General features: G+C 38.1%; 1 long non-coding RNA gene and 1 other non-coding gene across 2 annotated transcripts; both read right to left on the bottom strand.

Annotated features, from left to right (window-relative positions):
• Positions 1-450: 450 nt before the first annotated feature.
• LOC130987236 (small nucleolar RNA R71) lies at positions 451-556 on the bottom strand. The gene has a single exon (XR_009089628.1). It is a non-coding gene; the product is annotated as a small nucleolar RNA R71 (small nucleolar RNA).
• Positions 557-9,069: 8,513 nt separating this feature from the next.
• LOC130986969 (uncharacterized) lies at positions 9,070-11,585 on the bottom strand. The gene is made up of 2 exons (XR_009089517.1): positions 11,261-11,585; positions 9,070-9,314 (listed from the first exon to the last, which is right to left on the bottom strand). It is a non-coding gene; the product is annotated as an uncharacterized LOC130986969 (long non-coding RNA).
• Between the last annotated feature and the right edge of the window lie 8,472 nt (positions 11,586-20,057).

Below are 20,057 nucleotides of genomic sequence, written 5' to 3'. Positions count from 1 at the left end.
CAGAACACACTAAGGAGGAAAAGGCCAGCTCCGCCAATTTTTGCACCAAGCAGAATTTAAACAAGGAAAAGAAGGAGATGGCCAAGAACACGGAATATATGGGAGACTTCACCAGGCCGGTAATTGGAGATACCAACACGTCGGCAATCGTGCTCCCCGCTGCTGTGAGAAACTACAATCTCAAACCTAATGATTCGAATCTGCTGCCGGTTTTCCACGGGATGCCAAGCGAGGATGCGCTGCAATTCATCCGAGATTTTTGCACACAAGTGCAAACGATTCCTCTGCTTACTCTTACGGAGGATCAACTCAAACTCAAGTGCTTCCCCTATGCACTTAAAGACCGGGCGAGGACGTGGATGCTATCTCTGCCGCCCAAATCTATCACTACGTGGGGAGAAGCTTGTGAAAAATTCATGCTGAAATACTACCCAAGTCACAAGACACAGGAGCTGAGAACGAAAATAATGGAGTTCACCCAAGGAGCGGACGAACCTTTGCATGAAGCTTGGGAAAGATATGAAGAACTCATCCGCCAATGCCCTCAACATCAGTTCACTAATGTTATGTTGATGCAGTTCTTCTACGATGGGTTAGTACAAACTGCCCAATTTATGGTGGATAGCACGGCAGGAGGAAACATAGCTCGGAAGACAGCTGCAGACCTGAAAGAAATTTTCAAGACCTTGGCCGAAAGCTCCCAACAGAAGTCAGTCCGTGGAAGAAGAGTTGAAGCCAGTGCTGTGACAAATCAGTTCGAGATGCAGCAACAATTGGCTTCGATCATGCGAGAAGTTCAACAGCTCAAGATGGAAAAGATGGAAAATTCTCCAGTTCAGAGCTCAGCGCCGCCGATGATAACTCAACCGAATCCAGCTCTGCCAATGTCAACTCCGCAGAACCCAGCCATACATTATGTTGAGTCGTGTGGTATATGTGGAGATTTCAGCCATGGAGCTAATGAGTGTCACAGAATGGGCGAGTTCACTCCGGAGGGTCAAGCTGAAGTCTATGTGGCACAAGGATTTCAAGGCTACAATCAAGGGCCAAGCAGACCTGGCTTCGTGCAAAACTACAATCAAGGGCAAAGCTATAATCAAGAGCAGAGCAGACCACAGAATTATAATCAAGGGCAGAACGGCAATAATGGATGGAGAGGACAGCAGCCCTATGCACCGCAGCAAAATTTTTCCCAACAATATCCACCGAGGTATCAACAGCAAGGGAATTTTCAGCCTGCGCAGCAACACGCTCAGCCCCAGAAGTCATCACTTGAAGATACGTTGCAAGCTTTCATGGAGATTAGCAAGCAAAATATGGAGATGACTAAGCAGACTATGGAGTCTCAAGCTTCCACCATAAAAAGACTTGAGACCACCGTAGGGCAACTGTCGGGCACCCTGAACCAATTGCAGCAGCAGCAGCAGCCGGGAAAATTTCATGGTCAACCTCTGCAAACTCACCAAGCTTTAGCTATCACTGCTCTCGAAGAGCAGACTTGGATACCGGAACAAGCATGGATTCCAGAGAAGACCAGGATACCAGAGCTGACGTGGATGCCTGAACCAACCACGGTACTAGAGCAGAAGAAGGTAACCGCGCTGCCCAGCCCAGCCTTACCGAGTGCCGCGCTGCCCAGCCCAGCTTTGTCGAATGCAGCACTGCAGAGTCCAATGCAGCCGAGCTCTCCTCTGCCAGAGTCAGAGCAGCCGAGATCCCCTCTGCCAGAGTCAGAGCAGCCGAGCTCTCCTCTGCCAGAGTCAGAGCAACCTTCAGCACTGCAGAATCTAACACTTCAGAATCCAGCTATGCAGGAGCCAGCTATACCAAGTCTAGCTCTGCAGCATCCTGCCATGCGTAGTTCAGCTATGCAAAATCCGGCCCCGCAGAGTGCAGCCTTGCCAAGGGCAGCATTGCAATGGTCAGTCATGCCAAATCCAGTTCTGCAAAACTATGGCATGAGAAAGGCACCTAAGCTGATAAGGACGCCAGAGCTAAGCAGAGCACAGGAGCTGAGACGAGCGCCAGAGTTGATAAGGCGGCCAGAGCTAACTCTCCACAAGTCCACTACGCCGTATCGACCACCGAAAGTTGTCCAACGTTCCAGCCCACCTCTGCCACCACCAATTGTTGATCCAACCCAACCATTACCGAAGCAAGGAGATCCTGGCAGCTTTATTCTTAGTATTGGTTTGGGTAGAGCTGGAGAGTTCTCGGGAATGTTAGACTTAGGTGCAGCAATCAATGTCCTGCCGTTTGCTATTTTTCAGAAATTGGGCAGGAAGGAAGATGAGCTTAAAAGCACGAGAACAAGACTTCAACTAGCTGATGGAGCATATTGTAGCACTCGTGGTCTTTTAAAAGATGTTGAGGTCAAGGTGAGAGAAATCACGGTGCTAGCCGATTTCGTGGTGCTTGATGAAGGGCAGGGCGTTATAGGAAAGAATGGACACCTTGTTCTACTCGGACGGCCTTTTATGGCTACTACCCAGACTCGCATTGATGTGGGATCTGGAACTGTGAGTATGGCGGGATCCGGTAGATCGGTAACGTTCTCGGTTTTCGATAAGAAGCCTGTTATTCCTACCTCTTTAATGTATTTCTGTTCTTTTGTTGATATTTCTGACCATGTGGAAGAAGTGGGAAATTTCAGCGCTAACAGTCTTCTGCCAGCTCTATCCAGCACTCCAGCTCTGACGAGCCCAGCGCTGACTACTCCGCCAACTATGACGAAGGACACTAGCGCTGCACATCTTTTGCCAGTTCTGACGAGCCCAGCGCTGCCCATCCAGCCTGCTGTGATGAGCACTGGCCCGGACGAAGAAAAGGAGACGCCGATTCTCAGATCGGTAGCGCTGTCCCAGAATAAAGAAGGTGTGTTGCCAAAGGACGTGTTTGACCCTGGTGTCGCCCAGTCTAAGGAGAATTTCAGAGGAGAGGGTCATCGCATGAAACCCGATTATGGGCAGTTGAGTACTCCGATGGTGGTGGAGTCTCACACTCTGCATGATCCTCACTAAGGGTCAGATCTGAAGTCGGGCTGGCGACTCTAACTCTAGCGCTTGGTGGGAGGCAACCCACCGTTGGTTTGTTTTTGTTTTTCTTGTTCTTTTCTTGTTTTTCGTTGTTTGTTTTGTGTTTTTCTTAAGCTTCGGTTGCTTTGCGGATCCTATGATGCTTGGTGTGCATGCCCTTTTTCGAGCTGCACTTCTCCCAACGTGGCAACTCTCTGCTCTGCACAGACCGTAAATCCCCCTATTCACCACCTCGCACAATGCTTCAGTTTCTCAATGCCGATAATCAGGGACGTTTTCTCAACTCTATTCTTATTTCTTTTGTGCCCTGAGGACATGGCATGCTTTAAGTGTGGGGGGGTGTTTTATTGTGTTTATATTGTCAATTGGGCAAAATTGATTTTTTCTATGCTTAGTTTTTGGTCTCGAATCTTGCTAATTTATATGAATTTGTGGAAGAGTAGATGGTTTTCGATGCGAGTTTCGGGTTTGTGAATGAATGGTGGTTATTCTTGTTTTACTCTTGATATATGTTTCTTGATTGTGCAAAGAATTTGAGTTTTGTTGCAACATGATTGTAAGTAAGTAAAACGTGATTTGTCCGGTAGATGCTAGAAGGAGTGTTGTCATTGTGATTGCCTACGATCGTATCTTATCTGTGAAATGTGAAAAATGTTGGACGAATTGCCAACCTCAAAATTGCCAGCTCTGAAACATCTGGCCTGTTCTAAAACGTGACAGCTCTGAGTCTCTGCTCCTCTAGTCTAACTATGAGCATGGGAAACCACGTGAAAAGACTTTGGATTACATCCAAATGGTTTTTATTTTGCGAATTATGGCTCAACTGTCGAAAATCTCAAGCACACAAAGTGTGATAAATGGTGATATTGATTATAAAGGCGATCACATTAGGGAATTCACTTCTAGCGGAGAATTGGGTCTGATCGAATTGCTTACATTACTGTTTTGTTGCTTCTTAAACTTTGAGTTAATTGCATGATCGAGAGAGGTATATTGATTGTAAAATTTTGAATTGACTTTGAGAATGATTGGATGGAAATTAGCATTGTTGAAATCAATCTCTTCCTAAGATTCATATGGATTTTGCTTGAGGACAAGCAAAAGGTTAAGTGTGGGGGGGTTGATTTATGCTTAATTGTTCTAATTTTAGGGGTTTGAATGTGCTCATTGTAAGTTAAATCTTCTGGAAATTGGTGCGTTTTATGGTGTATTTGATGCTTTTCAGGAGATTTAGGTTTTAATGGTGGAAGAGTATAATTTTGGGGATTTTTGGCTAAAAATGGCGTTTTTACGCCAGACCAGACCAGAGGAATCATAGGCCAGAGAAATCAACCACCAGAGAAATCAAGTCTCCAGAGCAGCGGAACCAAGCGCTCCGGATCCAGAAAAGTCATTCGCCAGAGAAGCGAAATCCTAGCAGTCAGAGCAGAGGACTCGAAGCAGACAAGTCCGCTAGAGAACTCGCTAAGCCAGAGGAGAGAAGTCGCGCCAGAGAAGCGCCAGAGAAGTCGTGCCAGAGAAGCGCCAGAGAAGTCGCGCCAGAGAAGCGCCAGAGAAGTCACGCCAGAGAAGTCGCGCCAGAGAAGTCGCGTCAGAAGGGAGAGACAAGCCAGAGGAATCAATACCAGAGCGGAACCCATTTCGCTGACAAGATCAGAGAAGTTATCCGTTCCTCTGGCGATAACCATTCCTCTGGCGAGAGCCGCGATTTCCGCCCGAGTGGAGATTACTTGCTGAGCGCGTCATAGCTGGAGTTACCTTATCATCTACGATTCTATTCCTTTTAGAGTCCGGCTTTGCATGGTAATTTCCATGGTGATCCAGAAGGAGTTGAAGTCTATAAATAGGGCTATAGTTTTCATTGTAAAAATCATCCAAATTCTTGCCCTAGTTTTAGACGCCATCTTTGCAATCTGTTGGCATCCGAAGCTTAGGATTTACTTGCTTTCATAGTTGTTCATAGTTTTGAGTTTTTATTGTTCTAAGTTAGATTTCAATTTCGTTTTAGTTTAGTTTCTTGGATTGTGATTGAGTGACACAATTACACGTTCAAGACAATTACGGTATTTCATATTTCAATTCAAGTTATTTTCGTTTAATCATGTTTATGCTTTTCGTTATTGTTGATGTTTTCTTTTCAATTATGCAATTTCAATTATGCACTTTAGTTTCATGCCTAGATTAGAAGTCTTTAAATTTACAAGTATTTAATTTCTTAAGTTAGGTTTAATTCGAGTTGTTTAAATTATTGCCTAGGCTAAGTTTAAGTTCAATTTACATTTAAGTTTAAGTTACGTTTTTAAATCAAAACCTTTACTGCTTTCTTTTACTGTTTTTCCTGCGATACAATTAAAAGCCCTTTAAGACTTTCCTTGAGAGATGACACTGGGTCAACTTACCATCACTAGGATGTCCTTGTTCTATTGCAAGTCAAACTAGAGGTGTTCTAGGTTGAGTCAACAGGTCATGGCGTCAGCCTGATTCTCCATTTGTTGACGAGCCCCGACAGTAGCCACAGTGACTCGAATATATATACTTAAGAAAATTGACGGAAAATGCACAGAACAAATGAGGGATGAACGGGGAAAATAAAGGAGAAAAGGGAACCTAGTACCTGTAAGTGGGGAGTGGTCAGAAGGAAGAAAAGGAACAGAGCAGGTATCGGCAGATAATCAGAAAGAGCAGGAAAAATCTCAGAGGGCGTTAATGGCGGACGTGAAGGAAGAAGAAAAAAAAAAGATGAAGAAGAAGAAGGGTATTTATAGGAGGGAGATTTTGAAACAAAAGGGGGAAGAAATCATTAGGGTTGGAAATCGTGTGATGGGAAGGGAACGACTCAGATTATACTATGATTTGGCGGTTATAAATAAAGGGCTGAGATTTGATTATTTCAAAAGTGAAAACGTGGGCAAGTGCAAACGGGTACTCGAGTATGTCAGAAAACATTAAATGCGACGGGACGATACCAGTACAAAGTCCTGCGCTGAAATACTGCACCATTGTTACTGCGCCGGCTAGATTAACCATACTTGATCTACAAAAATTTGCAATAAATACTCACTTCTTTTCGTAGACTAGGGGGAGTAGCTGATGAGGGGTAAGATCCTCATCAGCACAGGACATTGCACTCAACGATCATTTTTTCATGATTTTATGTATGTGAAGGAAAACTAACAGCGCAGGTAGATGATGAAAACTAAAGGAATGAAGGAAAGTTCGCTTGAAGACAGCGCAGGTTTAAGAGCCCAACCAAGAACTTTACCAGTCCGTGGCCTTATGAAGTTCCGTCTGCGCAGCCCTATGAAATCCCACCTGCGCAGCCTTATGAAGATGAACCCACACGGATCCTTGGAAAAATATTGCGCAGGAGGAAGAATAACCTGCACAGGCACCCATAGACATACCTGCGCAGACTGTCTTCTGTTAAAGACGGAAAAGCTGCAAGTTTGTTAGAAAAGAACAATCAAAGTGATAACGACACCGAGAGGACGTTCGTGCATGAAGAGTGCATGTGAAGAAGAAAAATACCATTGTACCCTTTCCCTTGTAATGCCTATAAATACCACACTAGTCATTGTAATATCATCATCTTCTCCATACACTTGAATTTTACCGAAATATAGGAAATATCTTTATGTGCATGTAGAAATTGTGTTCTGAAAAAATTGGTTGTCTCTGTGAATTTACTCCAACAGGTCTTTTCTTCATTCTATAGTATTATAATTCTCTTGTTGATGAAAGTAGATTTTATCAATGTCGTCCTTTAGTCAGTCTGCTAGATCAACTTGATACTTTTATCAACTTGTCAATCAGTGCAGCAAAGTCTTCGTGTTTAGTGGCATGGGCACAAATTTCGATAATCGCATTGTTGATCCTTCAGGCTGGGATTTTCCTGTCAGCCTGGGACTTCAGCTGGGTCAAGCAGCCTTTGACTTCTTTAGCAATCTACATCATCTTAGAATATTTGTAATATTCATAAGCTATATTTTTGGTCATCAGCAAGGTTCCATCTTTGGGTTTTGGCATTCTATCAAGACATAGAATTTTTCCTACATTGGAGCCTCACCTTTTTTTTTTTACAAATCTCAATCAGTGGATTAGTATTTTCTCCTCCTCCTTCGCCCCTCCCCCCAATGAATAGGATGCTTGAGCAACTCATTAGACTGGATTTGCATTTACCTCTGGGTAATACCAACAATAATCTTGTCACTCATGTCTAAAATTATGGCATTTTCATTTTCTCATCTTCTCATTCCGCTCATTATTTTTCCAATTATAGCCTTGAATTATTATTATTTTTTTGATGTTAAGGTCCCACCCTGTACATTATTTGTATCTTAAGTTAATCATTTTTTTCAACACATTTGGATTGATCATTTCCTTTAATTCAAAGTCGTATGTTTTGGTTGTTTCAATAAAAATGTATCCAAATAATTTTTTATTTCCTTGTAGGGAAAACATTACACATTTGGCTACAATATGCTAACTATTGGACCGAGAACCAAATCATTCTTAATATGAGTACTCTTCAAGTCATTAGATACCTCAAAGGAATTTGTATTAAACTTAATTTCTCCATTTAACAGCCTTCATTATCTGAATTACTTCCATTTTCAACATATGAAATATTTTGAGCATCAAGATCAGTTATAAAGTTTTGATTACCATAGGAACAATGGGGATATCTGACCTTGTTGGATTATGATACAAATTATTTATGTGTGCTTAGTTTAGAAGTTATAATAATCAAACTGATGCAGTTTTGGATCAATGTAGCAAAGCTTTTTAGGGAGCCAGAATTGCTTGATTTGGCAGCAGCTTGAAATATATTCTAAAGATTCTTTATATTCAATTTTCTTTTTAGGATATAAATTATAAATTGAAATGTATATTCGCACCACCTGGCCTACTTTGGGCTTGAAATGTGGTTAGTGGAAAGTTGGTTGTAGGGTTTTAATTTCTGAACTAGGCCTAGGCAAGATAAATCCAAATCTTGTTTTTCGATCCACTATTCAAAATTTTATAGTCCAAATCAATCGGCCCGCCGCCTTCACAAAACACTACTTAAAGAATCTAGGGTTTGTATGTGCTCTTTCGCGTCTATGTATACTTTCGGCCGCTATGATTTTCGAACAACTGGTTGCAATTACCTAGCTTCACTTGGTAATTTTTCGTTATAATTTTTCCTTTCTCATCCGCTATAGTTATGCTTGTGAATGTGTATGGATCTTTTGAATTCCTTGTGTGCATATCTTTGCATCTATGTTAATTTTTCCCTTTTAAATGCCTACTTGAATTTTTCCAAAATGCTTTCCATGATATTCAATTTGCTGTATGCCCTGTGCTGTTACTGAAGAGGTGTTTAAGAGATGTTTTATTTCCTTTTGTTGTTAGTTCTCATTCTAAGATTGTTTATACCCAATCTTTTCATTAATTCATATATATCGAAGCCTGATATGGAAGGGGGAGGTATGATGGAACAAGGTTGATATGTGAATAAATGCAATGAAAGTGTAATGTTTGCTTTCCTTGTGTTGTTACTTCTCATTCTAAGATTGTTTATATCTTGACTTTTCATTAATTCATATCTATCGAAGCCTGATATGAAGAGGGGTGAGAGAGAGTTGATGGAGCAAGGTTTATTTGGGAAGAAATGCAACATAAATTTAGAGTTTAAAGCTATTTAGGTGGCTTGCTTGTCGATGTTCAAGAAATAATTATTTAGGCTATTGGGAAAAGTAATGTGTAGATATAAAGATATGGTAGCTTTTTATGGGATTGTTAATTAAATCCCAACTTGTGACGGCCCGACTTATCTGGGGGGCCGACACGTGGACTATGGGTTCCTTAATCTAGAATAATTACGCACCTGCTTTACTAAACTAGGTTAATTAGAGGAAATAATTATCCTAAATACTCTATAAACTAGGTTAATTAGCAGAAATAGTTAACCTAACTACTCTAATCGATTGGTCAAGGAAACCTAGTTTGACACAGAGTATGAAGACTTCGGTAAAATCTTAGGCATCTAAAATGAAAGGGTGTTAAGTGCACAAGGCAACTCAATTATTCAATTGGCTTCATGAAAATAAAATTATTTCAAGTGCCACACGAGACATCCAAAATAAAAAAGGTTTTAATTAAAGAACTAACAGTGAACTCAGTCAAATGACATGAGTCCACATAACATAACTTTTCTCGAAGACGACCTTGACTTGCTTGTTGAGAATTACGACCACCACTACCACACGCCCTCGCTGCGCCCAGCTCCACATCAATCTGAAAAGATTTAAGTGAACTTGGGTTGAGTACCACTGCACTCAATGAAGTGAATGCCAATTTTCTTTAAAACTAGTTTAAAGTCTTTTTTTTAGTGAAATGCATGCCTGTTCAGGAAATATAGCTACACTTTAAGAAACAATTACTATAAATCCAAAAAATACTTTTAATTGTGAGCATGGGCTTCGGATAGTGCACATTTTAACCATGTTTGGTGTTACTAGGGTGCTAGACCCATACCTAGAATTTCACTTGTGTAAACGATTGCTCAATATGTAACAACTATGAGATATGTATTCACAATCGGACAGTCTCTTTCGGGTAAAACTCGACTCCTTAATATGTAACAGCTGGAACAAAATATTTCGCATGCATTCACAAAACAATACTCATATACATGTAACTTTTAAAAGAGTGAGGTTATTAACCTAAACTTAGTTTGCAAATATAATCTATTTGATAAACTTGTGTGGGAACTGAACTCATGAAGAATCATTGTCTTGAGGATAAAATCCTACAAGATGAATCTTAACTCTTAGCTCATGCTATAGATAACGGAGACCGTTGTCTATCTTATGGTTCTCTAGGTCTACATATTCTTGGATTCTTATAACAAAATCAAGTCTTTTGATTTTGCATTATTTACTCATTTTTTATTTAGAATGAAAAACACATAGGTTCACATACTTCTCTTATCTTTATGCCTTTACTAGATTAACTAAAACTCATGCTCTTTAAGAACTTTACACAAATCATATATCACATTACTATGCATCTGAAACTTGACTTAAGTAAGTGATTCTTGAAAAAATGACTCTCATCACTTAGAAAATTTTGCTAACACTTTAGTTCTTATGTGGCTATTTTCAAACATACACCATTTGTGACCCAGAGCTCCAATGGAGACTCAAGAGTGTAATATGGAAATTAGACTTTTTCAAGGTTTATTCTCCAATTTGAATCGATTACATCGGTGTTCAAATGAACAAGTTATGGCTCCTCCAAGAAAGGCTTGTTAATTAAGAAACATCATGGGATTTCAGACTTTCCAGACTTGAACTCGATTATAGGGCTATTTTCCAAAATCCATATCTCATGTTCCTAAGGTCCACTTGAGATCAAAAAGGTCAATCCAGAATCTAGGGAGAGTGTAGAACACTTCTCTAGTTGGACTCAACCCCCAAAGATATACGGCTTAGGAGATATTTGAGTTTATAAAACGATACTCAAACTTGGTTTCAAGTCGATAAATTTGAAATAAAATTAGGAACAACGTACTTGAGCTTTTCCAAAAATATTGAAACTTGGTGCAAAGACTCAAAACATTTCCAATGTCATTCTACAGGAAAATGGGCTTTAAACTAGGTTTTCTGGGTCGGCCCTTGCCTTCCCAAAGTTGTAGGTTGTACAAAATCAACTATGAGGTCCACTGGGCAACATAGAACTTCAAAAATTTATTTCGGCCATTTCACTCATTCGAAAATGGTGAGGCCAAAGGCTAGTGAAAGATAAAAGGTCTAGTACAACATACTAAAGTTTCAAAGGTTTTCACCAAACAAAACTAAACTTATGCCCCTTTGAAATTGATCTACCAAAATTGGAAATATTTCGAGCAATATCTTTTAAAAAATCTTAAAATATTTTTGAGAGCTCTGAAACATATGAAACTTTACCACAAGACCGAAGACACATGGATATGCATACGACAAAAATTTTAGAATTTGTGGAGATAATTTGGACACCCGAAATTGCCTTGCAAATCACTACCTTGACAGTGTGCTTTCGGTAGATTTCAAGTCTCACCCCAAACTCGGTTTTTGGCTCTCAAAAACTTATCAAATCCACATATAGAAGCATGAATCACATGAAAATATGTAATAGCTCATATCTAACTACATAAAGCAAGGAAACATGCCCAACTCACAAGCTAGCAAGAGGATACTCACCCTTGTAGCTTAAAACTTCTCTCTCCCCTAAACTTCACGCATGACCCCTTCTACCTTTCTTGCTCAGCTTGGTTTAGGCCTCAAGGTGGTGTTCTTAAGGTTTTGTGATGGAGGAAGAGGAGACTAGGTGTGTGTGGGTGTGAGTCTCGAATGGATGGAGGAGAGGAGGAAAAATAGAGAGGATTTCTTGCTTGCTTGGTGCAAGGGCTTGGAGTAAATGAGGGAATGAAACAAAAATTTGCACAGTTATGGGGGATGAGGCCAAAAATTGTAGGAGAGAGGAGAGATGAAAGTCTTCTCCAATGCATGTGTGCATTGGTGCCCTAAAAAAATCATTATTTTCCCTTCCCCGTGTAAGAAATAAGGCATATAGGCCTTAATTTCAAATTCAAATAGGTCGCTTCATTTTTATGGGTTTATGGGCTGAAATTACGCTTAAAATAGGGCCCCAAAATTGACTCCCTTCCCTCCCAAAAATCGACTTCCATTCGACCCATCTCACGGCCACATGATTACTTAAAAATCGCACTAAATCCGTATCATATGAAATCAAAGCTCACTATAATGTGCTCATGAAATTCATGAATTCTTGTTTATTTTTAATCAATATTAGTCTTACAAAAAACTAAAGTCCACTATTTCATTCTCCGTCACAAATTATTAAACTCGCTAAGCATCAAGGCTTTTCTTATCATTAGAGATAATTGTTCTCAATTATTGGGATTTGGGACCTGTCTTAATGTATTAATAACACTGAGATATTACTAATCTTTGGATTGAAATCCGGGGTATTACACAACCTTTCAACCTTGTTGCAAATTACTCAACTTTAAAACCTTTCAATAATATCTCACCCTGTCGATTTGTAGTCCTATAGCTTAGTGTTAAGTCAGGAGTTAGCGCGGTGGAGTTAAGGCTTCCCAACAATTTGAGATGCAATTTGACAACAAAATTCACAACATGGGAGGAGGAATCGACAACAAAATTTGTGATACTATTGAAATGTTTTAAAAGTTTGGTCTAGTTTTGCAACATCATTGAAATGGTGAGATTTCATTAGCATTAACTCTTTGTTTTTTGCCATACTAATTTAGATCTTTGGACTTCGAATAAATATTAGCCACATAATTTAAATATTTCATGTTCCTGATTTATTCTCATTTCTAATCATATTTAGCCATTATCACTAGATCATTTCTTTCTCTCGATGAAATCCATGAACAAATAGATGTAACTCATGAACAACCACATTAACTGAATGCGGATGTTCATGTGTTACATTGATTTGTTCATGTATTCTCATTTTTCACGAAAGAATATGGTGAGAAATGAGAATAAAACTAATTTGGAACGTGAGATATTCAAATTCTATGACATATTTATTCAAATTAATTGTGTGAAATATGAATAATGAATAAGCCAATATATATATATATATATATATATAAGCTGCTCATAATGCACTTATAGCCATTCAAATATGGGTTTGAATCTTGGAGGGGGCGAAAATTTCACTACATTTTACTTAATACGACTATTTGTGCATTAGAAGCAAATTATTTTTAGATTTATATGGGCTTATTCGTTATTCTTATTTCTCACGAAAATAGTAATTCTCACTATAACCTTCAGTTTGTAGGATTAGATGAATTTATTCTCGTAATATCCTATAGTTAATTAGGTAGATACTGTTTGATACTTAGTATCGAGACAATACCACATAGGATTAGTCATAGCTTATATGAGTCTTGGCCTACCACTGTGAAAAAATAAGCTCGGGTAATCTCAAGTCAATTCAATCTTGGGTAATCTTGGAACAATTCAATCTTGAACAATTGAATGCCCCCTCCCCCCCCCCCCCCCCTAAAGATATAAGATAAGTTATAGACCATAAGATGATTGACATCTACGGTCCAAATCTAACATCTACTACATCTATGAACAAATCAATGTTACCAATAAGCCAATAAAACCTACAAACAAGTCAATAAAATCAGTTAATATGGTGAAATTTTGCCCTTCTATGATTCAAATCCAAGTTAGAATGCTACTCGTGGGTTACATTGATTTGTTCGTATATTTTACTTACTTGCCCGTTAAGCTCATTTCACACGATTAATTTAAAGGAATATCAGTTATAGAATTTGAATATCAGACATTCATTTTCACTTCTCATAAAAAAGATAGCATTTTCAAATTCATAGAAATGAGTTATAGTGAGAATTACACATAAGTAAACACCTAAAATTCATGTATTTGAGATGAACAAATCAATATAATATATGAAGAACCACATTCAACTAATGGGGTTGTTTGTGTGTTATATTGATTGGTTCATCTCGGAGTCATGGATTTTTGGTGTTTAAATAGGTATTCTCATTTTTCACAAAAAATAGTTATTCTAATTAAGATTAGGTTAGAATGACCTTTTTAAGTGAGAAATAAGAACTAATGTGGTCCTTTGATTTTTTATAATCTAACTTTCAAGATTAATGATAACCATTTTCCTCCCAATAATCAAGGGATTCTATATACTCCATCCGTCATAATTCAACAGGTCACATTTTCTTCTTTGGACGTTCCATTTCAATAGGTCACTTTCTAAAATAAAAATTCAATACATAATAAATAACCTCACATAACTCATTATTTACACTATATGCCATTGTGACTCGCAATGTTTTAAAAAACACTGGAAAGGCACATCTCGAGGTGGTCATTTTTATGATTTACACATTTTTTCCGCCTCATACCGTTTTGAAACTTATACCTTGTGAGGTGGTAAAAATGTACCGCCTCGCAAAATGTACTTTAAAAGTGATCCACACATAATTATCTCTATTCTCATTTGAAAAATAATCTATTCATTTCTGACTCCTACTTTTTTTTACAAATATATCCTTAAAAAAATTAATTTTTCTCTCATGTTTTATTATAAACTATTTATTTCTTAACATCTGTGGTCGGGCCATATGGCTTATTGAAATGGCACGAAGAGAGTACTTATTTACAATAATTATAATTTTGTTCACAAAAACTACAATTTCTGAACGACATAAATGCATGAACGAAAATATGATTATCTTGAATCATTTGAACAATAAGATAAATTGAAAAATTCTAAAGATCTCAGAGGCATAACAACTATGATATAATGAACAAAAACATACATTTCATTAACAACGAATAATGGAATGTGGGAGATTTTAGTGATGAAATATCCAAATAGCAAAAATTTAGAGTTTTGGTTGTTTTTTTTTTCTATGATTAATTAATTAACTTATAGGCTGTTTGATGATAAGCACCAGACAGACTTTTTTTAAGTCAGTTTGACATCTCAGAACACGGTCTTAATAAAGTACCCATGAAGATGTCATTGGATGCAACACTTGTTTATTTACTTGGGCCTTGGAGTCTTACCTATTTTTCTATGAATTCATGTATCCTTTCTTCTTCTTCTTTTTCCTGGACGTTTTTAAATTTTGTAGCACTAAAATTTGGAAGGAAATGCATAAATTGAGTTTCGAGAAATAACTTAAAGAACTTTATGAGAACAAAATAGTCAAAGGTAGAACAAGAAATGAACATTATGCTAAGGCTACATTTGATGTGTCTCCTCCGTCTACCCCACAAGGCCTAGGCACGAATGTTAATAAATAAATAATTTATACTCTCTTTGTCCCATTAAAAGCGACCACATTCTTTTCGGCACAAAGATTAAGAAAGGAATAGTTATGCTTTAATTAAGTGTGGTCCACAAAAATTAATGAGTTAATTAAGACTTCCTCAACTTCTTCTTCTCACTGCATCTGGGCGACGACGGTCGCCTCGTCGTCCTATCAAATCGCGAAACCAGAGACCCAAACCAGATTTCACCATCATTGATCTCTCTCTTTCTCCCGTCGACGGACAGGCGAACCAGCCGCCTGAAAGCCTTAGCCCCCAAATCACGCCACCTGGTTTACCGGCGATGGCAGAGACGCCATCGCCATGCCCAAAATCCACTCATCCAAGCCATCAGACTCTCGTTAATCCTCAACCGCTCATCTGTATTCCTCTTCACCAGTTCGATAACTTCGCCTCTCTTCAGCCTCGCCTTGATCTAGGCCAACCACCCCCAATTCGCGCCACCCTCAGATCTAGGCATTGACGCTGCTCCATGCAGCATCGCTTCCCTCGGCTCTCGCTGCCACCAACCGGAACCCTAGGCCCCCAATCCAAGGTCGCCGCCAACCGGAGCCCTAGGCTGCGACACCAAACCAGATGTTCCTCTATTTCTCTCATCTCTCTCTCTCTCTCTTGCCCCAAACAGAACACACACACACACCGCCCCCACTCCAACAACGACGAACGCTTTCGCCGCCGCTTGAGGGACGAGCGTCGCCGCCTATAGAAATTGGGCTTAGAAATTTTAGAACAAGGCAAGAGGAAGATAGGGTTAGAAATAGGTTTTAATTAGAAATTTTGATTATATTAAGTAATTAGGCTTAATTAACTAATAACCATTTCTATTTTGAGAAAGTGGCACTTTTAGTGGGACACACCAAAATGGAAAGGTGGCCACTTTTAATGGGACGGAGGGAGTAATAAAATAGGAGAGATGGATAACTTTTTTTGAAAGTGTATTTGTCAAAAAAATAGGAGAAGGAAAAAAAATATATTCTTTTTTAAGTGAAAAAGAGAGATAATTATTTGTGAGTCATGATAACATTTGAAGCAAGTAATGAGTTATTTGAGGGTGTTTGTTATATATTGATTTTTCATTTTTAAAAATGGCCTATTGAGATGAGACGGACAGAGTAAGTGATAGGGATAAGTATAGTTTCTATCTCTCACTTTAGTATTTTTTTTAAAAAAAATTCCTAAACTTATGGCGGATGGCGGTAAAACCCGAAAATCGCCATAAAGCTATGGCATCCTATGGCACGGATTAATTAAATAATAATATATAATCTTACAAACTATGAAATTAAAGGATGCAAAATAGATTATAGCATAGAAAACATAATATCCTAAGCCTAACTCCTAAGTTCAAAGTTCAAACATGATACAAAAATCTAAGTTCAAAGTTCAAACATAATAAAATGCAATAACTTAAGTTCTAGATAAAACATAAATAGATAATATTGTCTAAGAAGAAATATAATGCTTAGTCATCCACATCAAGCTCCACATAGTAGTCACCGATTATCGCGGGGACAGTGGGGGAAAATAACTCTTGATAGTTATTGGTAAAAGCGACACAAAATAGTGTAGCAAATTTATATTTTTTTTCCTAAGTCCTAACCATAATTTAAAACTACTTAGGGTCGGGTCAATGAATTAATGGGTTGGGTCAACAGATTATTCGACCCAACAAGTTGTGGGCCAAGCGTCTGCCATATCCCACCAAGTTCATGGTGGCCGCCACAACCCGCCATGGAAAAACTGCCACACTGCAGGATTAATTCTTGTGGCGGTCTTCTTTGGAACCGCCACCGCCATTAGCCATATCCTCGTCACGGCGAATATTTGATAACATTGGTTATAATTATGGCCCAAAATAGAAAATCTATGATGGAAAGATGAATAACCTCGTTGGATTCTTATGTGAATTATACGTTGCAGTTTTTTTCAAGCTAAGCATAAAAGTAATGCTTAGATGAAAAAAAGGAAAAGAATGAAAATTAAAAAAGTAAAAAAAAAATAAAAGAAATCGGCGTCAAACTATTCCTCATTCCGCACGTAGAAGCTTGAATGTTATCACTGGTAGGCGAACACTGTGATAGGTGTGGTGTTCTGAAGTGACGATGCCGGAGGGTTTTAAACAAAGTCCACGTAAAATCCATGATGAGAATCTGGTGAGGTGATTCATTTTTCCATGCTGGACGCTTAGTTCCAGGCCATAACCACAACTTTTTTCTAAGTTTGGGATTTCTAAGAGAAGGTTACTAACGTCTAAAGAAACAATCTTTGGGACTATTTTGGTTTTGCTCACGAAATGTGTATTGTTGTAATGTTTCCATAATTTGAAAATCTGGCTAAATTGAACCGGGCATGGCTTCAATGTGGCATCACCTCAATCAAAATGATGTTGTTTTGCTTAAAATATACAAATATATAAAATCAAAATGAAAATTTTAAGATCCACCTTACCCCCTTCCCTCTCTCGTAGAGAAAAAGTCGCTTCCTTTGAAGCTTGATGCTTCCCTTAAGAGTCGTTACCTTGTTCCAGACAATTATATACTTGATGTCCACCTGGTAGTGTTGCCCATGGGCCGAAAATCGTCGGTTTTGGGTCGGAACCAGCGGTAAGGTTCACCGAAAAGGTGAACCGTAACTGGCCCGTTATATATTCCATGCGGGCCGGTTTTCAGCCCTAAACCACTGGTTCCGGGCCGAGTCGGAAACCGGCGGTTCGCGTCTTCTTTTTATTTTTTTAATTTTTTTAAATATATTTATCTTATGTATTATGTATGTATGTATGTATGTGTATATATATATATATATATTAAGAAATTACATTACATGTGTTAAAATTATTTATTTAAAGATAAAATACAATAAACGGAAAAAAATCTAACACATTTATAGTCAAAATATAATATAAATTCATATTTTTATTGAATTCAAAGTTTGAAAAAATTACAAATTTACAATTGACATCTGTGTACATAAAAAAATTACAATCTTCGATTCTTCAAATTAAAATTACAAAGTTACAACATTGAATAACTAATTCTAAGAAATTGAAATTACAACATTGAATAAGATGTAACTAACTAGTAATAATTCTAAGATAAAATATTACTCCCTCCGTCCCAGCTTTTTGTATCCACTTTTAATACAATTTTCTACTAAAAGTGGATACAAAAAATTGGGACGGAGGGAGTATTACATTTTACAAGGGGAAAAAAGAGAGTAAATGGCCTGAGTTTTAATATAAATATTAAATTGAGTGACCTACGTATGTTCATTGAATAGAAGAATCAAATCCCACGTAGCTCTTTTAGCTTAACTTACATAGTCGACGGCCTTGCCGTAGGATCTCTCGAAGTCGGTGACTTTATCATTTGGGCTCTCGTCGGCTTGATCTCATTGGTTCTCTTGTGCTCTAAAGTCAGCTTTGGACCAATCATCAAGCAACATGGTGGCCTCCATGCTTCGAGCATCCATGTTGCTTCTTCTTTCGTCCAAGACAAGCCCACCAAGACTAAATGCTTGCTCGATGGAGACCGTAGAGGTCGGAACCGCAATTAACTCCTTCGCCATTGTGGAGAAAATGGGAAACTCCTTCTCGTGCAAGGATCATCATTGCAACATGTTCATTTGACCACCTCCTACATCCTTGAAAATAGCAGTATTAGACAAATATATATTTAATTCGTTAGTAGTTTGGCTCTTAACGTGTTGTGATTGGAACAATGAAGTGGCTGCTTGAGCAAAACGGTTCGAAGTAAAAACACCTACGGGGCTGCATAAGATCTACAACATTGTATTGATCCAAAAAGGATGGAAGCTGATTTTCGTTGCTGAAAATAAATGCCAGAAGCTCACCACAAATGATGGTGACAGTGATGCGGCATTGGTCGGCCAGATCTAGGAGAGGTTAGGGGTCTATGTGTGTGAGAGAGACAAGGGGAATTTTCAAAATATGCCACGGGATTGCCATGTCAAGTTCGAATCAAATTATGGAAAACTTACAATAGTCTTCAAGTTTGTGTATTAATCCACAACTTTCAAACTTATTGTGCAAAGCCAAAATACCCCTAAAATTTGTGTGTTTAGGTGTCAATAACCTTTTAAAAAATAAACAAAGTTAGGACATTTTTCAAAAAAATGCAAAGTTAGGGGCACAAATCATAGAAGCAGGCATAGTTAGTTATTTTGTATGTACAAGGGAGTCAACCTAGTCTGATAACCTTTTAAAAAATAAACAAAGTTAGGACATTTTTCAAAAAAATGCAAAGTTAGGGGCACAAATCATAGAAGCAGGCATAGTTAGTTATTTTGTATGTACAAGGGAGTCAACCTAGTCTGGATACCATTGTGATATTCATTTTGTTTCTCACTTTTTAATCTACTCTATCCCTTAAAGAATCTCAAAAGATCTCACTACTTTTAATAAGATTATGGGGTGGGGAAATGGTGTGAACCATAACTTCTCTGCTAAAGAATGTGAAGCACCAACTATTCTAAACAAAACTAGTATAAGGTTTGGTTGTAAAATTTTCATTGAAAAATGATGAATAATAAATTATTAGAAAATATTATCTTTTTTTATCATATAGTTATTAGAGATGAAAAGATGAGAAAATGTTGAAAAATATTTTCACACCCCTACCTAAGATAATATTATCCAACATTGCAGAGAAAAAGTAAAAAGAAGCTGCCCGGAGAAAATTTTTCATCATAGTAAACATATGAAAATAGTGAAAAATAGGTGAAAATATACTTTTTCACTCATTTCCCATTAAAGTAAACGCACCCTAAAATGAAATAATAGCATATTGATGAGGTTGTGTGAGGTTGAGCGGGATCTGTCACAGGTGTGCAAAATCTTCGCCTTGATACAATGAGATGCCATGCAACATTGTGTGATTGAGTTATGTTATTCATATGCATCTTTTGTTGAGTTAGATGTTTGTCTTAATTTGAGTTAACATAATTGGAAATGGTCTTCTAAAGCATGAAGTTAACATTTTGCAGATCAAATCATTGAACAAGCAGGTAATTGATAAAGAGCCATATTCTCTTCAAACAGAAAGGCAAAAAAGAGAGCGTTTATCATGTCTAGTAAAGAAAGTAAGCTGGCCTG

The sequence above is a fragment of the Salvia miltiorrhiza genome, chromosome 5 (genome assembly GCF_028751815.1).
Source record: "Salvia miltiorrhiza cultivar Shanhuang (shh) chromosome 5, IMPLAD_Smil_shh, whole genome shotgun sequence".
Taxonomy (NCBI): Eukaryota; Viridiplantae; Streptophyta; class Magnoliopsida; order Lamiales; family Lamiaceae; genus Salvia; species Salvia miltiorrhiza.
Note: the sequence above shows the minus strand (reverse complement) of the source record. Positions and strands in the feature narration are given on the sequence as shown.